Here is a 20933-nt window from a genome sequence, read left to right on the forward strand (position 1 = left end):
AACCTTCAGTTATAGAAACGGCCTCACCGAAGGCCTCCATGTTCTTCCCACTATCCTGTAAAATAATAGGGCTACCCACAACGTCCCCCTGCTGAAACAAGTCGCTAGTACCATGCCCTGCTAACCTAATAGGGGATTTTGCTAACGCTAATGGCCCAAGAGCTGAGCGTCTAGCATACATAGGCTCGGTAGAAAGGCGCCGCTCAGTTATAGCGATTTCATGTTCTAGGACCGAGACGGCCCTAGTTATAAACTGATCCAAGGTACCAGATACTGTCCCACCACCCCCTGTACGCTTCCCTTTCCCTGTCATTTCATAAAAAACACACCAAGGTCCAGTGTCTTAGTTTTATACGCCTCCGGGCGTGATAACAGCGATACAGGGAAGCAGGACAGCGGAACAGACTGCACAATGACCAACTATAGCAACAGGAGAGAGGTACGTAATGACGAAAAGACACAGGTAGTACTCGATTAAGTTTTCCCCAACAGCAACACCAACACAACAGTACCTTATGAGCACAGGCGAGGAGTCGACGTTAGGGGGGGTAGCCCAGCCCTGCCTATTCCTGTCGATGACAGGTGAGGGACGGGCCCGCCCTTGGCCTGGGCTTCGCCCGGGCGAGTCCTGCGCTGCGGGAGGCGCTCCCAGCTTAAGAGGGCTTCCAACGCCCTCAGATGACGTGCGCTGGTGGCGCTAAGGCCTCTGGGGTTTGTGGTCCGGATTGGTCACAATGTTGGTGCCGTTCCCCTCACGGCTTGGAAGTAAGCGGACCCAGGCGGTTGATGGAAGGTAAGCAGCTGTTCCCCTCACGGCGAGTGAAGAAAACAAAGCTTCGCGTCCCGCGCTGCGGGAGGCGCTCCCAGCTTAAGAGGGCTTTCAACGCCCTCAGATGACGTGCGCTGGTGGCGCTAAGGCCTCTGGGGTTTGTGGTCCGGATTGGTCACAATGTTGGTGCCGTTCCCCTCACGGCTTGGAAGTAAGCGGACCCAGGCGGTTGATGGAAGGTAAGCAGCTGTTCCCCTCACGGCGAGTGAAGAAAACAAAGCTTTGCGTCCCGCGCTGTGGGAGGCGCTCCCAGCTTAAGAGGGCTTCCAACGCTCTCAGATGACGTGCGCTGGTGGCGCTAAGGCCTCTGGGGTTTGTGGTCCGGATTGGCCACAATGTTGGAGCCGTTCCCCTCACGGCTTGGAAGTAAGCCGACCCAGGCGGTTGATGGAAGGTAAGCAGCCGTTCCCCTCACGGCGAGTGAAGAAAACAAAGCTTCGCGTCCCGCGCTGCGGGAGGCGCTCCCAGCTTAAGAGGGCTTCCAACGCCCTCAGATGACGTGCGCTGGTGGCGCTAAGGCCTCTGGGGTTTGTGGTCCGGATTGGCCACAATGTTGGTGCCGTTCCCCTCACAGCTTGGAAGTAAGCGGACCCAGGCGGTTGATGGAAGGTAAGCAGCCGTTCCCCTCACGGCGAGTGAAGAAAACCAAGCTTATTTAGTCATTGTTATATATTTAAACCAGAACAGAAATTCAGGGCCAAAAAGGCCTTTTCTTTGTACTAATAAGAATGATAGTTTTCTGTGATGTGCATTAAAGGGGCTACGTGTTGAATGATGTCACAATAGCTTTCAAAACCCTAGTAGACCTCTTCGAGCATGGCAATATTCTGGAATAGTTATGTTTGGCGATTGTTAGAGATGCAGGACTGGGTAAAGACCGATTGTTGTTTATGTACATTGGATGGCCACTTTAAAACCAAGTAGACCTGCCTGCTAGGAAGCACTCACACTCTTCATTCGCAAGCATGTTTTATTCAACATGTTTATAGCATAAGTATACATTCATTCAGTAAAACATAAGCACTGTACATCATGTTATATTTTCTTTACTTTATTTGTGACATATGCTTGAAAGAAAGAGCAAAAAAATAACCATTCTACCAGACCTATTGACTGATCCAATGCTTGTTTCCTTTGGCCCTCCCCACCCGGGGCCTGTGTCTCCAGCTCTCCATGGTAGCACTCTTTCCAGTATGCAAGTCTGAGTGCCTTTTGATTGAACCCGCAGATAAAGACCGAAATCTGCACAACTCGGGATCCCCGGAATGCCGCTTCCCTTCTTTCACAAAGAGAAAGTGCGGATAATATGACGAGTGCGGAGAGGTGTTTATAAATATTCATGAGCGTACCGTCGGCTCTCTTTTGGACGGGGCCTTTTGAAGCACATGCTTTCATTTGTGCAAGGAAGCTGTAATAACTGATGCTGTGATATAAGTATAAAGAAATTTGTAGAGTGCTCTAATACCGAAGGTGTCTTGGCGCTGTGGTGTGTGTAGTCAGGCAAGAGAGCAAACCAAAAATTATGGTTGGGCCTGAAATAGGTGATGCTTCAGCATTTTCCTGAAGAGGGCATGATCAGGTTGAAGTCGCAGCTCCAAAGGCTGGAGGTTCCACAATCTTGCTGCACGCCTGCCAAAAGAGCGACCACCCCATCTAGCCAATTTGAATCTGGAGGTACAGATAAGGCCTTGGTTAGCAGACCGCAAAGTGCGAGGCAGGAGATAGGGTTTGAATCTATCTCTTCCATCATTGGCGCCGCCCCCAAAATGGGCCCCGGTGGACCAAACCGAGAGCCTTGAACTCGATCCTCTGCTGGACCGGAAGCCAGTGCAGGGATTTCCTTCCTTCAGAGGTAGGGCAACCCCTAGGTAGGTTCAAAATGACTCGAACTGCAGCATTCTGTAGGGACTGGATTTTTCCCACCTGAAACTTATCCATCCCCAGAAACATGGCATTGCAGTAGTCCAGTCTGGACATAAACAAAGCGGCCATCACAGTCTTCTGGAGCGCCTGAGTGATAAATGGGAGAATTTTCCGCAGCGTTTTTAGGAGAAAAAAACATGATGACGTTAAGCTATTGATCTGGGCAGACATATCCAATTTATCATCCAGAATCACACCCAGGTTCCTTACCTTAGTGACCGGGAGGGGGCATTGCCCAGCTGCCGCCGGCCACCAGAGGGAGTTCCAGATTGAAGGACCCTTCCCAAACTCCATCACTTCCGTCTTCTCAGTGTTGATCTTTAAAAAGCTCAGGCGCATCCAATCCATCACGTCAATAAGGCAAGCATGAAACTTGGCCGCTGTTTGGTTGGGGTGTTCCACAGTTGATATTACTAACTGCGAATCATCCGCATAGGATACCAGCGTGAATCCATGACGTCTGACCAAACTAGCCAGAGGTCTAACATAGATATTAAAAAGGGTCGGGGATAACGCTGACCCTTGCGGGACTCTGCACGGGAGGGAAAAATTGGCCGAACGTAACCCGGACCATTGTAGGCTTTGTGTACGATTATCTAAGAAGGACGCCAATAGTGCCCACACACAGTCCACAATCCCAACTCCCTTTAGACACTGGAGCAGTGCCTCATGGTTGAAGGTATCGAACGGAGCGGACAGGTCCAGAAGGACAAGCACCGCTCGCCCCCTCCATCCACTGCATCTCTAATCCCCTCGGCTGTGGTTATGAGAGCCGATTCCGTGGAGTGTCTGGGTCGGAAGCCGTGCTGAGACCTATCCAGTATATCGTTATTATCGAGGTGCTCCATCAGACTCTGGTTTATGGCCTTCTTGGCGATTTTAGCCACTAGAGGAAGGCCGGAAATAGGACGGTAACAAGAAAATTCTGCGGGGTCAAGCGAGGATTTCTTCAAAAGGGGTTTTATGCTCGCCGTTTTCCACATACTTGGATAATGTCCCGCGGCTAGTACTTGATTGATCAAAGCCGCAAGAGTAGGTATGACCTTGTCAACGGCCTGGAGTAAAATATAAGGCGGACAGGGGTCTGATGCGGCTCCTGATTTTTATAGAGCCCAAAAGAATCCCAACCTGATCACTGGACAAGGGAGGGATAGTTGACAGGCTGCAGCTGGATATCTCGAGAGGGGGAGACGGGAGACCTACAGTGTTTAGTAGATCAGCATAGATAGTAGTGACCTTTTTTTTAAAAAAATCGGCTAGCTGATCGCAGAACAACTGATCAGGTCTGAACTGGCTCGTCTGTTGGGAATTCGCCAAGGAAGATACTGTTTTAAACAGTTCCTTGGACGAATTGCCAGCCTCTGAGATTTTCCGAGAGAAGTAATCCCTCTTAGCATTCTGAATGGCGAGTTTATAGTTAGACAATGCCAGACCATAAGCTTGCTTACAGATCCTGTCGTAACTTACTCTCCACAACCATTCCTGCCGCCTACATTCCACCTTGAGACGTTTCAACTTTTGGCCGTACCAAGGGGCACCAGGCAAACGTCTGTTCTGGGTGGCTACCTGGAGAGGAGCGACCTGATTAACAGCATTAGTGATCCAGTCCGTAAACTGCGCAGTGGCTGTGTCATTATCAGTGTCCAGGGTAGTGGGGGGGGGTACCCAGCATCTCAAGAAGGGAAGAATGTGTGATTCTACTCCATATCCTAAACATAATTCTGGCAGGTCTCTGCGGACCCCCTCCAAGTCTAGTCTGAACTCCAACACTAAAAAGCACAGCTCGATGGTCAGTCCACGGAAGAGCTTCTGTCCCAAGATATAATAGGTCAGGATGGCTAGAAAAAAGACCATCCAACGTATGTCCCCCAATATGGGTCGGGTCGGAGACCAACTGCCTGAGACCATATCCCTCCATACTGTCCAACAATCTGGCAGTGTCCGAGAGATTCTTGACCTCCAGATGAAAGTTGAAGTCCCCAAGAATGATATAAGGCTCGAACTTGGTGCACGACTCCAGATGTTTTTGGAGGGCCCCCAAAAAGACGGCCTGTGGTCCAGGCGGTCTGTAGACTAAAAGCCCATGGGAGACAGTTATATCTTTAGAAAAAATACTGAATTGTAATGCTTCAGCATCCAAGTTTTCAACCACCTCAACCTGTAACTTCAGGTGGTCTCTATAGATGATAGCTAAACCGCCCCCTCTGCCGTCCTTTCTATCCAGGCAGTATAGCGCATAGCCTGGGGGCAGAGCCGAGTTCCAATCTGGGCAGGAGGCCACATTGGTCCACGTTTCTGTGATAAAAGCCAGGTCTGTGGAAAGAGCCGTTAGCAGCAGCTCCAGTTCTACATGATGTTTAGTCACGGAACGTGCGTTTAAGAGAATCCCTAGCAGGTGATTACCTAAGTGTGCCTGTGAGGTAGGGATAGATGCTCGGGCCTGTGAGTCGTATGGAGCAGTCTCCGATCCACCCCCCACCCTTATTCTATCCCCAGTCCTACATGGGACGGTAAGTAGCTCACCTCCAACAATACTGGCCTCTCTGATCACCGAGTAGTGACAGCCCGGGCACCGATAGTTGCATATGTCCTCATGCCCATATAGGGGAATACATTGGGGGATACTTCTCACCTGTAGCATCATCATCCTCTCCCGAGTATAATGCAGAGGGTGCTTGGCGACCAAGGGCAGGACGTCTGGCGCGGACGGGCGCAGACGGGCTTGCCTTTGGCGCGCCTCTGGCGCTGCCGGCGCGCTCGCGCCAGCGTGAGCTATGTAGGCAGTAGAGGCGCGAAAACTAGAGCGCTAACCTCACCGGAAATAGGTGGGCGGGCCCGCTCGCACGGACGGGCACCGCGCACCAGAGGAGGTGGAGCCGGGAGAAGTGCTCCCGGTGAACAGACGAGAACAAAACAAGGTAAAAGGAACTTTAAAGTCAGCCAGGTCTTCAAACAATAATTAATTTGACACATACCCGGCGGCGCTAAAGAAGACATAAGCTTTGCTCTTCCGGATTCACAAGATATGATGTTGTCAGTCATAGTCGCCTCGGTTTGCCGTCTACACGTTGCTATAAACAAGTTTCATGTGATTGAGCCAGCTTTGAATGTAAGTGATCGTTTACGCGTTTTTTTTCTTCTGTTTTTTGCTCTGCGACAATAAGGGTTCAACGGACCTCACAATAGCGGCGTGGATATTTTTATTTGCGATTTTTTGAGGAAGGGGGTGTTGTGCCCTAATTCTAGTGCACGGCTTGGATAGATACCCTATAGGTTCCTCAGCACGGCTGTTAATTTTTTCTGTTTCAGCAAAATTAATATTTTGAAAACAGTTTGAATGTTTGACCCTGAAGGCAAATACACTTGCCTTTTCCTTCTGCTTTGAAACCCAGTTTCTCATGGGAGATATGAAAGCTAGAAGTGACTGCTGTGACATTCTAACCACAAAGTTACTTGGTCTCTGCAAGGGCGTAAAACTGAGAAATAGTCATGAACAGACTTAAGACTAATTTTTCGATTTTTACATACAACTGTTATTCCTTCGAATCCTGCACCTCCCCCATCCATTGGTTATCTTTGCCCTTTGAAACAGTTGAACATACCATGCTTATTTATCAACCCCAAGGGCTCGACTGACCTTCACTAACCCACAGTAAGTTCTCTCCCTAGTTCGCTTTCTCATCTTTGGTTGCCGGCAGTCACTTCCGGGTTCCTGGAGGTCCTCTTGCCTGTTTATTATCTATGTCCATACTAAGGCACACCTAATCCCATCCGACGGTTTGGGAGGCTTGTGGGGTGTAGCCGACCGCAGGGGGGTCCCCCCCACCCCGGGCAGATTGGGAGGGGCGTGGGGGGGGGCAGGCTTCATGCCAGCCATTTTGTTTTGGGCTATGTATTTTTATGGCCCAATTGTAGCCCAATGATAAAGGCTTTGGGCTCCTGCTCCTGGCCACCATTTTAGGTATGGTGACCTGGTGGCTGGGAGCTTAGGCGTAGATTCGTTTTTGATTAGTATTTTAGGATTCTTTGATAGGCAGATTAGTGGTAGTTTAGTGAGTTTGTATTTCAGGGCGATATTGAAGTCCGTAGCACTCTTACCTCGCAATGGAAGATTATCGTGTCCTGGAGGCCCTCCGGTTGCGGAGTGATGCGGGCAGGATAGATATGGTGGTGGGCGCAATGCCTGCATGTCCTGCGAGCCAGTCTTCTGCCGGCGTTGCGGCCGCGGTGGCCCCCTGCACTTCCCCAAAACGCTGTCGCATCTCCCCGGTGAGTGTGCGGGGCTGCCCACGTGGCAAGAAGGCGGCCCTGGCGTATGCGGGGAGGGCACCGGGTCATCGTCGGATACGGTGCCGGGGAACGGGGAAGCTCTGATGAGGCGCGTGGCTCCAGCAGCAGAACCGCGGGATGCCCTGCAGGCCTCGACGCTTGTTGCACCCAATCCATTTATATAAGTTTATATGAAAATGATTAATAATTAATTCTAATAATTAATTGATTGATGTGATGGTACTAAATCAACCTTATTAACAAAGAGAATACACTTGGGAATGCATTTGCATGGCTTAAATTAATAAGTGAACTAAGCTGTATGCATATTAAACGATAAATGTTGCTTGAGCAGTGTTAATGTGATTTGCGCTTAAATAAACCAGCATTAACGGCTTTGACTGTTGCATATGGCTAGATAAATACATACACATAAGGGTATTAGCAAGGGATTAACACTGTTTTAATCATTTCTATGTATTAATTACGATTTTGTGTTTCTTTGCTTAAAGTTGACTATTCTGGCCTACCAAAAGATGGCCGCCGACTGAAACCTAACTAAAGTACATGACTTCATCATTTGAACAATGGAGAAAGGCGCCTGCACTGACTTCGTTCGTGTCCCTTGTGTGACCTGTCAGACCATGTCCATGAAGACTACCCTGGGCGAGGTGCCAATGTCCCTGAACCTGAAGCTAATGTTGCAAATTGCAAATGAACTACCGAACTCAATTTGTACCTGGGAACAGTCTTTCCCATACGCCTACTGTAAAACTTCTTCCACATGAGAAAATTAGAAAATGTTTCCTAATGTATTGAGATGCATTTGAATTCAGCCAATCATTTGCCTGGGAATTGAGAAAATGTTACCGTTATATGCAAATTTTAGTATAAATGTTAGTAGTCTAGAGAGGGAAGGGGCTACACTCTATGCTGCTGCTCTTCGCTGGAGACCACTATTGACGGAGAATCGATGATCAGAGATCCTTATGCTGACAGAAGAGGACGGAGACTTTAGAACTCTGATGAACTTTCTGAGGACCAGTTCTGACTTAGAAAACGACAATTAGCGAGAATAGGTAAATATGACAAAAGATAATATTGCATTATCAGGATTTTACCTGCATTTAATTAGATAAAGAAAATCATTATTTGAAGAACTGTGTCGGGTGATTATTTCTTTGAAATGTTTATTGATTAATGGGAGAGTTAAAAGCGTCATCAAACTATACAACAACTAAATGATCTAATCGACCTCCGGATGGAGGAACTGTTAGGGTAATTCAGTAGAAGGGGTTTCCTCTATCCAAGTGAACAGCTGTAGTTCGGGATTTGATATCCCTCTGTAGGCACGGATAGTTTGTGAGAATGAATGTTGGTGTTATGGGCCCCACCAGTGTGTGATGTGTGTATGTGCGTGTGACTGAGAAATCATTCCGTCCGTGGAAGTAGGGGGAGATTTGGTAATCAGAACTGCACCAGTATTTCTGGTAGCTAGAGATGGTTTTTATTGTTTTGGTTTGATGATTTTGGCATGTATATAGCTTATCGATTATTGATTGGTATTGATATATGTACTAACACTATATGTTGAAGTCGTCTTGAGTTCTATGTCGTCTGTATGGCTTCTGGGAGGTAGGAAGTCGGGAATTGGTAACAGTTCAACAGTTCCGTAGCAGAGCAGAGGTAAGTGCTGCTCTGGGGAGAGACAGAATTGTGGTTGCCCGTAGGTACACGGGAGAAACGTGTGACAATTGAAGTTGCACGATGCATTGTCTGGGTTCGATTCGGTAGCATTGCCGAGTGTTACCATTAGTGATATTTCTGTATGAGAAAAGTGTGAATGATAGCAAAGGGTTACCTGTGAAATTTTGGTCTTAGGTACCAGGAAACCAATTGGCATACCGATAACGCTTATCACTGAAAAGGTAGCAGGTGTCCTCTGAGCTTGTTAGAAGGACAAAGTAGAGGTAAGCGCTGCTTTGTTAACGTATGATATAATTCTGTAGTAGGACAGACTGTTCGCTGTTCTCGGAAAAGACAGGATTCTGTGTGAATGAACTATATTTTCTTGTGTGAAAGTGCGTGAATGAAATAGCATTCGGATTAATTGCGGAACTCTGGATTTATTTCTCAGGAGCATTGCGTTTCCAACTATGTGTCTTAATTCCGGAGAAAACAGTTAATTGATGTTTGGTAGAAGGGTGAAGTAGAGGGATGTGCTACTTTGCCAACGGACGTAAAGATTCTGCAGTAGGGCAGAGGTAAGCGCCGCTCTCGGAAAAACAGGATTCTCGTGGGAAAGGTCTTTTGCTATTCTGTGGTTAGCGGAGCAGACAATGGAGATGTTTGTATGTTGTAACTAACAAGTATTGTAAAATTGAAACAAAGTCTACCGAGTAGTTTTGTAAAGGAGGGGTAGACTGGAGATAGGAGTCAGGAGCAGGAGCTGCTGCAGCGACTGCTGACGTCAGGAAGACCGCGCTGGGATTGGACAGCTAGTCAGTGACGTAGATGCTCCAGGATTGGTGCGTTAGTGTGAGTCGTGCAGGGATTGGAAATTGTGACAGTGACGTAGACGCTCCAGGATTGGTGCGTTAGTAAGAGTTGCGTTGCTATTGGACTAGAGACCGTATAGTTGACGGAAAACCTTAGGGGTTCACGAAAGAAGGGATATGTATTAACATTCAGCCGAAAAGAAGAAGAAATCCCTATTTAGTAAAATTAAGGAGTGGTTCGTAAAAGACAAAGAGATTGTGACAAGGGAAGGACAGTTGATCCCTCCGACGAAAACTCCCGCATCCTTCATGGTTGCGAAGTATGGGTACCTTAATTGCATCTGGTTAGACAATTGGGCGAAGTATACAAAGGAAGACGGAGTTTTAGCGTTTCCAGAAAATGGTTCCTTTAATTTGGCAATATTAAGGAACTTACGGGAGAGGATGATGAGCTTAGATCCGCGACCTAGGCCTACGCAGTTTGAGTCGTTGACACAGTGGGAAGACGAGATGCATGAGCGAGAAAAACAGAGAAATGGCAGTAGATATCGATATATGTTCGGACGGCCAAATGATCGCGAAACTCATTGTGACCGAATGAGAAGGTGGCGAGACGCAAGTATGACTGAAGGATTGTTCCCAGTGAGAACTGCAGGGGAAAGTGAGGGAAGAAAATGCATAGAGAAGAAAAACCATGTAGAAACCAGGAGGTACGGGGCAAACGAAACGGATGATGATGTCTTAGATGATATGTTTTACAAAAGCCCACCTCCGTACAGGCAGGAATCAGAAACACCAACCGCGGATACACCAGTAAGGGAGACTCTGAGAATCATTAAGACAGAAGATGTGACTCCGGAGGTAAAAAGAAGGAATTTTCTTAGGGAACGGGGAAAGGAAAATAGGGTAGAGAGTGAAAATTCCAGGGAACTAGCAAAAACCACATTAGAACTGACAGAGAAAATAAGAGAATTGACGAAAAATCTAGAAGCAGTCACCGTCCCTGTGACCATAGGTCCTGTTATGCCTATTTTTGAAAAGCAGAGAGACAGTGAGCACGGACTAACAGTCCCGTATGTGAACAATAGACAGACAGAACAGCCCCTGATGAGAGCAAAAGAGAATTCCTGGAGACACACTATGAGTGAAGGTGAATTACATGTGTCAAATAACCCATTTTATTGTCCTGATACTGTAGAGAGAAGCCGAATGGTAGGAGGATCAATATTAGAACCACAGAGACTGACGGAACCAGGAAATGTAGAAAAATCAGTGGGTATAACCACCGACGAATTGAGCGAATGGCTGAAGGGCTTGCAGGGTAAAGAGAAAGAATCCCATACCATTGATGTGGCAAAATTACGGATGGTGTTAGAAGAATTGATAGTAGGGACCATCCCCACAGAAAAGCTGAAAAATTACCAAGATGAGGAACTATTGTTTTTGTGCAAAGGTGTCACCTGGAGAGCAAAGAATTTACATGACAGACTAGCAGAAATAGCAAGTGAAATGGGAATTGACATGGACAAGGTAAAAGCTTTACAGAAGCCATACCGAGTGGATTTTACAGAAAAAGACATTGAGAATCTGAACACTGCAGGACGAATAGGGCAGATTAGGGACATAATCACAGTGTTGAGGAAATGGGGAGATGTGGACAAATGGAAAAGCAGGTGGTATAGGAAGCGGGATGACACCTCGGACAAAACATTTCCAGCGTTTCCTGTGAGAGAAAAGGAAAAGGTAGTGACAGAGTTCCCCATGAGAGAGATTCCAGGAGGGGGATATGTGCATGTCCCATGGACCAGACAGGACATTTTGTCATTTACAAATGACTTCCCTCGATTACGGGAAAAGCCGGTCGAGTGGTACAGACAGGTAGACAGATTTGTTAAATTGTCAAAAGTGCTGTGGGTTGATCTGAATAGTCTGTTTGATATAATAGTGCCAGCAGACTTGTGGGTAGAATGCAAGATAGTCATAGATTGGCCAACTAAAGAATACCCGAGAGATCCCAAAACAGGCGCACCAGACCCAGAGGTAATGAAGAAATATGAACAGGTCATGGTGTTCTTGAAAAATAAAGTGCCTCCCAAAGAAACAGACTGGGTTAAAATAGATCGAACCCATCAAGAAGCGAAAGAGTCAGTTCACGCATACTATGAAAGGCTAATATTAGCGTTCAAACAGTTCAGTGGGGATGACAATCTGGGAGAGAAGGACCTGAGTCATTTTGTGTACAGATTTGTGTATGGTCTGCGCCCTGAGATTGGGGAAATGATTAAGCAACACACTGTGGACTGGCAGAGCAAGAAAATAGATGAAATCCTAAGGCATGCTAAATACTTTAGCGATGAGATTGAGTCAAAGCAGCGAAAGCTAAAAGAAAAGGCAATGTGGGCTCAAGTGAAAGTTGCAGAGAGACAGGAAGCTCAGCTGGTTGAACAAGCTAATAATCCAGGCATTAAACCGAGATTTGGCCCAGGAAAGGGGAAAGGTAATATAGAAGAAGCTAAAAAGAAGTTTCCATGCCACAATTGTGGAAGGTTAGGGCACTGGAAATCCGAGTGTAAATATCCACCAGGTACTAATAATGAAAATCCATCATTGAATCCACAGGTGCAGTGTGAGGGGAGTGGACCACCGCCACAACAGCAGAAGGCTGTTAATCCACAGAATCAGGTGCCAAAACCGCCCTTACTGCAGAGCCGGAACACCCAGAGATATAGTAAGGAGACGGGATTCTACAATGAAGAACAGGTAAACAAACCGCTACGCGCGAACTCTGTGTCACAATATTGGCTGCAAAATGACGAGAGTGAGTCAGAAGAGATTTATTGACGGTGCCGAAAAAAGGAAGCAGGGTGCGTACTTGGCGCATCTCTAGAAATAGATCAGACAGGACCATTTGTGGATGGGAAAGTTAATGATGAAAACATTACTTTTCTAGTAGACACTGGAGCTACGCGATCTACTGGCAGATCGGCAGACGTGAAAAATCTTCCTCTTTCGGATGAAACAATCCAAGTAGTTGGTGTATCAAATACCCAGATTAGAACGTACCTAACTGAACCGGTAAAGGTCAGAATAGGGAAATTTTCAGACATGCACCGATTTGTAGTGTGTGACACCAGTCCTGTGAATTTGCTAGGTAGAGATTTGTTGTGCAAAATGAATTGCACCATATTTTGTACACCAGACGGAATAGCCTTTGAAACACCAGATGAGGATGTTCTGTATAAAATGACCATAGCTAACAGAGAGAGTGAGGTTACTGGAACCTATGCCATATTCAATCCAGATGAATTACCCCCAAAATTGAAACAGACAGTGAAGGCAGCAGTCTGGGATTTCGCTGGAGAAGATGTAGGCCTGATGAGAAACATAGATCCAGTGAGAATCGCTGTAAAGGAAGGAGCAGTTTTCCCAAACATTCCACAATACAGACTGACACCCGAAATAATTACAGGAGTAACCCCTTTGATTGAGAACATGATCCAGCAAGGAGTGTTAAGAGAAATATTGAGCAGTCCATGTAACTCGCCTATAATGGGACTGAAAAAGCCGAGTGGGAAGTTCAGGATTGTGCAAGATGTGAGAAAGATTAACAAGATTGTTGTCATGTTGTCCCATTGTTCCAAATCCATCAGTAATTTTATATCAGATTCCTCATGATGCAGAATGGTACACAGTAATTGATTTGTGTCATGCTTTCTTTTCCATTCAGTTGCATCATGACAGCCAGCCGCTTTTTGCATTTCGGTTTGGAGAGCGTATTTTGGCATGGTGCCGAATCCCACAGGGGTACACAGAGAGCCCCTCCATTTTCAATCAGTTTCTAAAGAAATCTCTGGAAAGTCTTACCATGCCTAAGAATTCAGTTTTGGTCCAATATATTGACGACCTATTAGTGGCGTCAAAGACACGTGAGGCCTGTGAAACCGACACCCTAGCTTTGTTGAATCATTTGGCAGATGGAGGACTGAAGTTATCTCCGACAAAATTGCAATACTGTAAAAAAGAAGTACAATATTTGGGTCATACTATCGAAAAAGGGCTGAGAAAAGTAACAATAGACAGGATCAAAATCATTAGAGGAATGAGAGCTCCAATGACCCAAAGAGAGGTGAATGTTCCTAGGAATGGTTGGTTACTGTTGTCAGTGGATAAGTAACTTTTCCCTGATTGCCAAACCATTGGTAAAATTGACAAAAAGTGAGGTTAAAGACCCCCCTCGAACTGAACAAAGAAGAATTGGCAGCATTCAGACAGCTGAAGAACAGTCTTTGTGAAGCCCCAGCTCTGGGAATGCCAGACTATGAGAAAGAATTTGAACTATACTGCAGTGAGAGAAACGGATGTGCGCACTCAGTGTTAATACAGAAACATGGAAGGCAAAGGAGACCAGTGGCATATTTCTCGTCAATGTTAGATCCAGTGGCGATAGGTCTGCCCGGATGTCTGAAAGCAGTAGCTGCTACATGCCGAAGCCTAGAGCAGAGTGAGGGAATCGTGATTGGGTATCCAGTAAGAGTGTTTGTACCTCACAGTGTGGCGATCCTTTTAACAAGGAGTCGAACACAGTTCATGTCACATAGTCGGCTGACTAAGTATGAGAAGGTCATTCTAGGTGTAACCAATGTGAGTCTGGAAAGATGTAGGAATGTGAATCTAGCTACACTTTTGCCTGATGCAGAGAGAGTGGAAGTAAGAGAGGATGTTGATCATGATTGTCTGGATGTGCTTGCTATTGCACGAAACCTCGACCCGACATAAGAGATCTGCCATTGCCTGAAAGTGATTATGTGTTTTTTGTGGATGGATCATGCCTGAGAACAGATGAAGGAGTGTTGAGCGCAGCATATGCAGTATGCACAGTTTCAGCAGTTATAGAAGCATCACTCTTGAAAGGAGTTAAATCTGCTCAAGTAGCAGAAATAGTGGCATTGACAAAAGCATGCAAAATTGGGAGGAATGTGAGAGTGACTGGCTTCGGAGTTGTCCACGACTTTGGCCAATTATGGCTACAAAGAGGTTTCCTGACCTCAAGTGGAACTCCCATAAGGAATGCAGAAGTGGTTGGAAAATTGCTTGAGGCAATACAAATTCCCAAAGAACTGGCTGTGGTGAAATGTGCTGCTCATGGTCAAGGTAGTGATTACATCACTACAGGGAATCGCTTTGCAAATGACATGGCTCAGTTTTGTGCCCGAAACCAATATTCTATTAATCGATCAAAGGAAAGGGAAATGTCTTCTTGCTCCTTAATGTTTACTAACGTTGTGGGAACATGGGATGAAGTGAGGCAGTTACAGGATGAAGCAGGTGATGAAGAAATGAAGCAGTGGGTAAAAGCAGGTTGTGCACCCAGGGAAAAAGATAATGTGTGGGTCTATCGGGATGGAAGACCAGTAATGCCTGATAGCATGATGGCAACCATGGCATGGATGTATCATGGCCAAGGACATCTGGGAAGGGATGCCATGATAAGGGCTTTTAAGCAGACCTGGTACAATGCAAAATTCAGGTTGATAGCAGAAAGTCTCTGTCAAAGATGCCTGATATGTCGGCAGTACAATCCTGGTAGGAAAACTGTGGTGAGTCTAGGCACCATAGGTCGGGAGGGAGGACCTTTCACCAGAATGCAAGTAGATTTCATTGAAATGCCCCCTTATAACAAGCTGGGGTATGTTTTGGTGGTAGTATGTCTGTTCTCTAGGTGGGTGGAAGCATACCCAACCAGAAGAAATGATGGAATCACAGTGGCCAAGCTCTTGTTGAGGGAATTCATCCCAAGGTACGGGTTCCCAATAACCATAGAATCAGACAGAGGACACTTTTACAATGAGATCATGAAATTGATTTGTGAAGCATTGGGTGTACAACAAAAGCTGCATTGTGCCTACCGACCAGAGGCTTCTGGTGTGGTTGAACAAATGAATGGTACCATCAAAAACAGAATAGGGAAGATGTGTTTAGCCACAGGAATGAAAGGGCCTGATGTCTTGCCTCTAGTTTTGATGACCATTAGGTCTACTCCAGACAGAACTACAGGTTTGAGTCCCCACGAGATCATCATGGGACGCGCTATGAGACACGTGTTTGTACCAGTCAACAAGCTGATGACTATAACTGATGACATGATTTTGGATTACTGTAAAGGCCTGGCTGACGCAGTCCATTCCGTGTTTCACCAGGTTGGAGCGGATGCCACCACACTTGAAGAGAATCCAGCCCATGATTTGAGCCCAGGGGACTGGGTGAGAATAAAAGTCCACAGAAGAAGAAATTGCTTGGTTCCGAGGTGGGGAAGGCCAAGGCAAGTCATCTTGACCACAACCCCTGCTGTGAAGTGTGCTGGATTGAAAAATTGGATACATGCGAGTCACACTTTGAGAGTTCCAAATCCAGCAGATAGCAATGGAAAAGAATATTTCGATGAATCAGAATCAAGTGATGAGTCAGGCAATGAGAATACAAAGTCAAAGGAAAATCCTGAAAGGGGGGAAAATGAGCCAAGACTAGTTCAGACTCCAAGAGAAGAAATTCTGAGGAAAAGATTGCAGATTTCAGATGGTTCAGATTCTGGAGGCGAACAAAACGCCAATGGTGAGCACAGAAAGAAGAAAAGGAAAGCAAAGAATCTCCAGTCAGAAGTAACATTTACACCAAATGAGAATAGAAGAAGTTCCACCTGAGAAAATATTGGAAGGAGAAGAAGGGACAGTCACAGAGAGAGAGGGACAGATTGCGGAAAAACCCCGAGGAGGTGTAGGGAACTGCAACACCCAGCTAGGTGAAGGGACAAGTAGTCCGCAGGAAAATTGCATGCCGGAGACCCGAGGAGGGACAGAAGTAGGGCCAACACAAGAGGTGGAAAAAGAGACTGTTGAAAAAAAAAAAACGAACGAGACAGAATCTCAAGACAGTGAAACTGAAATACCAGAGGGTCGAGTTCTAAGAAAGAGAACTTGGATTGAGGAAAGAAACAGTAAAGACGGCAAAACAAGAAGGAATGCTAAAGGAGATCTTTGGCCAAACAAAATTAAGAGACTGAGATATCGATTGACACGAGTCAAACCCTCAGAAGCTGAACAAGTGAATGAAGTAACCAGTCAGCACAAAGAGAAAGAGGGAGAGACAGAAGTGTCTGAAGCAAACAAACAAGCGAGAAAACCAAACCAGAAGTATAGGTCACCTGAATGGACGTACGTGGCACTGCCTGAACAAGGAGAAGAGGTAGATAGTCAAGGAAATCCAGAGGAGACTTTACTGAGAGTGGTAAAGGAAGAAGAAACAGAGGAAATCCTGAGAGTTATCTTATCTGATATCGGAGAAGAAGCGGTAGATCAGGAAATTCTGTATGTGGATGACGAGAAAGAAGTGAAAAACGACGAGAGGCCAAGCTGAGTAAATTCAAACAGGTCCTTGTAGAAATATAAAGGATTGAATAAGAAATTGGAGTATTTAGATCACCTGATAAGGTCTTAGTTCTTGTAGAAAAGCTACAAGAGGCGGAGTAGAAGAGGCCAAGTCAAAAGACACGGTTAATTTTAACAAGATGGCTAACATAGATGATAACAAGAGTAGATGTACCTTTATGAGAAGATGGTGCAAGACATGTTGTTGTTGTACAGGACTATTAACCCCTTCTGTGCCACGCCCTTTCCCCCTCCTGTGCCGGGCGTTTTATTAGTGGGTGGGTTTCATGACGAGATAGTCTCATCATGGGCACAGCGCGACCGTGCTCCATGACGAGACTATCTCGTCATGGGCACAGAAGAGGTTAATGCTTCTTTGGAGCGTATCGCTATTTTGATCTCTTTTTAAGTAACTTTAGATACATTAGAGGGACATACAGAGAATATGACTAACATAGTGAAAAGTTCACAAAAGGTAGTTCCATTTAGAACAAGCACTGAGCATATGCACAAGGATAGGTCAATAACTGATTTTTCTAGCAATGTTTTTTCAAGATTATTGTATGAATATGTAAAAACAATGGACGTAAGGGATTGCTACGTATGTATGCAATTACCTGCCTCTGTTTCAGAAGGGGTGACTTATCATCACCTCCCAGCAACTTATGGAATAACATGTAGCATTTTAACTAGTATATTTTATCAAATAGGGAAATTAGAATATAATTTGTCTAATATAGATAATATTCTTGGACAATTGCCCATGAATAAAGAATTGAATCCAGCTAAAGCTGCTAATGTATTAGGTGAGATTTTTATAGAAACTAAAGAACTAACTTTAGAATATATTTTTAAGAACAAATTAACTTGCAGTTTGAAGACAGAAGAGAAAACATTTTTGGATATGGTTGAAGAGAGGAGATTGAAAATACACAAGAATGCAGAAGGACATAAAGAAGGGGAAAACATTTGGGAAATAGATGGAAAAAAGGAGACAAAGGGTGATGCTAGACCAACAATAGCTATAGATTCACCACAGAAAGGAAAATTATGCATTATGAGGGAAAGATCCCAATATGATTATTATTATATAGGGACGAGTGAGTGTCATGATACATATTTTATTGCATCTGGATGGGGATTTAGAGGCGGAGAAGATCCAGTTTTCCCTGGACTGTACTATATTTGTGGGAACAAGGCTTACTACAGGTTGCCCGACCATTGGTATGGCACATGTTATGTTGGCCTGGTCTTTCCAAAGATCTTTCAAATGGATAGAGTAGAAAATAGTGGACCAAATAACCTACTAATGCGTAGCAGAAGAGAAACCTGGTTAGAAATTGTAGGTGATATTTTTGGAGCCTTGATACCAGCAGTGGGAATAACTTTGAATGCAAATAATATTCGGAAATTGTCAACCATAGTGGATCGCTTGTCAACAAGCACCGCTGGAGGATTTCTTTTGGTAAACACTGAGCTGGTTGCCATGCGTGCTATGATTATGCAGAATCGACTTGCCCTTGATATCCTATTGGCAAAAGAGGGTGGAGTCTGTGGAATGCTGAAAGTTCAACATTGTTGCACTTAAATTTCTGATGAAAGCAAAGATCTAAAAGTCTATATTAGAACTATTACAGAATTGCATGATGAAATAAAATCACTGGAGGTTGAAAGTATCTGGACTAGAATTAGTAATAAGATGGCTGCTATTAAAGCTTTATTAGGTAAATTAGGTAGTACGATAATAGGGAAAATATTATTTCCATTAACATGTGTGATTTTCGTATTATTAATACTTAGATTAGGATGTATGTGTTGTAGACATAGAAGAAATAAAAAGAAGGTTAAACGAGAAATTTACAAAAAGAAGGAAAAGAAATCAGAAAGAGATCTTAATGAAATAGAATTGGAAGAATGGAAGGAGAATATGTATGACAAAACCAAAAGAGAAGATGAAAAGGAAACAGAATTCTAATTGAGCAAGAAAACATTTCACATTTCTGTAAAAGGGGAAATAAATTGATTTTTGTGGGTTTTGTTTGTGGTGATAAAATCACCAAAGGGGGGATTGATGGAGCGGGTAAAATGTTTTCTTTTTATATACCCAATCCATTTATATAAGTTTATATTAAAATGATTAATAATTAATTCTAATAATTAATTGATTGATGTAATGGTACTAAATCAACCTTATTAACAAAGAGAATACACTTGGGAATGCATTTGCATGGCTTAAATTAATAAGTGAACTAAGCATATTAAACGATAAATGTTGCTTGAGCAGTGTTAATGTGATTTGCGCTTAAATAAACCAGCATTAACGGCTTTGACTGTTGCATATGGGATAGATAAATACATACACATAAGGGTATTAGCAAGGGAATAACATTGTTTTAATCATTTCTATGTATTAATTACGATTTTGTGTTTCTTTGCTTAAAGTTGACTATTCTGGCCTACCAAAAGATGGCCGCCGACTGAAACCTAACTAAAGTACATGACTTCATCATTTGAACAATGAAGAAAGGCGCCTGCACTGACTTCGTTCGTGTCCCTTGTGTGACAGTCAGACCATGCCCATGAAGACTACCCTGGGCGAGGTGCCAATGTCCCTGAACCTGAAGCTAATGTTGCAAATTGCAAATGAACTACCGAACTCTACCGGTTACCAACGAAGAGATACAATTTGTACCTGGGAACAGTCTTTCCCATACGCCTACTGTAAAACTTCTTCCACATGAGAAAATTAGAAAATGTTTCCTAATGTATTGAGATGCATTTGAATTCAGCCAATCATTTGCCTGGGAATTGAGAAAATGTTACCGTTATATGTAAATTTTAGTATAAATATTAGTAGTCTAGAGAGGGAAGGGGCTACACTCTATGCTGCTGCTCTTCGCTGGAGACCACTATTGACGGAGAATCGATGATCAGAGATCCTTATGCTGACAGAAGAGGACGGAGACTTTAGAACTCTGATGAACTTTCTGAGGACCAGTTCTGACTTAGAAAACGACAATTAGCGAGAATAGGTAAATATGACAAAAGATAATATTGCATTATTAGGATTTAACCTGCATTTAATTAGATAAAGAAAATCATTATTTGAAGAACTTTGTCGGGTGATTATTTCTTTGAAATGTTTATTGATTAATGGGAGAGTTAAAAGCGTCATCAAACTATACAACAACTAAATGATCTAATCGACCTCCGGATGGAGGAACTGTTAGGGTAATTCAGTAGAAGGGGTTTCCTCTATCCAAGTGAACATCTGTAGTTTGGGATTTGATATCCCTCTGTAGGCACGGATAGTTTGTGAGAATGAATGTTGGTGTTATGGGCCCCACCAGTGTGTGATGTGTGTATGTGCGTGTGACTGAGAAATCATTCCGTCCGTGGAAGTAGGGGGAGATTTGGTAATCAGAACTGCACCAGGCGCACGGCTTCTCTGACGGCCTCAGAAGCCGCATGCATTTCAACTGATGGGGCGTCGGCGGCCTGTCTCTTGGACCGCACGCCACCCGATTAGGTGAGAGGGAGGGGCGAAGCAGCTGGGAGGTGGCCGGGGAGACCAGGGATTCCTCTGCAGGAAGTCCGGTAGGGAATGTGCACGGCAGGGGGGAGGGGGGTCAGGAAATTCCCACTTTACCCTCTCCTATCTCGGGGGCGGGGGGATGAGAGGTTCCAATACACATGATCGAGGCATGGAGAGAGAGCCTTTTTCTGCGGGGGTAATGGAGTTAGATGGGGAGGGGAATGTGGGTAGCCCTCTCCTTTTTTCGCCTCCAGGATCTGTGAGGGGAGGAACCTGGTTGGTTGGGGGGAGTTCCAGGGGGATGGGGAATGGGCCCAGGTGGGAGGGGGGAGGGGCACCAGAGGGTGTCTTTCAGCTGTGGAGCAGTGGCGGAATGGGCAGGTCCCTCATATACTCGGGGGATTCTGTGGCCTCCACCTTGGGGGCTTGGGACCTGGCTTGGGGGATGGGGCCGGGAT

The 20933-nt window shown here is 45.1% G+C and overlaps 1 long non-coding RNA gene across 2 annotated transcripts in view; it reads left to right on the forward strand.

Annotated features, from left to right (window-relative positions):
• The window catches only part of LOC146870271 (uncharacterized), a 116032-nt gene extending 96071 nt beyond the window's left edge, over nt 1-19961 (forward strand). For both annotated transcript variants that reach the window (XR_014959367.1, XR_014959368.1), the window contains 3 exons: nt 7534-8100; nt 12139-12279; nt 19383-19961. This is a non-coding gene — a long non-coding RNA (uncharacterized LOC146870271). The remainder of the gene's footprint in view (nt 1-7533; nt 8101-12138; nt 12280-19382) is intronic.
• The last annotated feature ends 972 nt before the right edge of the window (nt 19962-20933 follow it).

Source organism: Triturus cristatus, chromosome 1_1 (genome assembly GCF_964204655.1).
Source record: "Triturus cristatus chromosome 1_1, aTriCri1.1, whole genome shotgun sequence".
Classification (NCBI taxonomy): domain Eukaryota; kingdom Metazoa; phylum Chordata; class Amphibia; order Caudata; family Salamandridae; genus Triturus; species Triturus cristatus.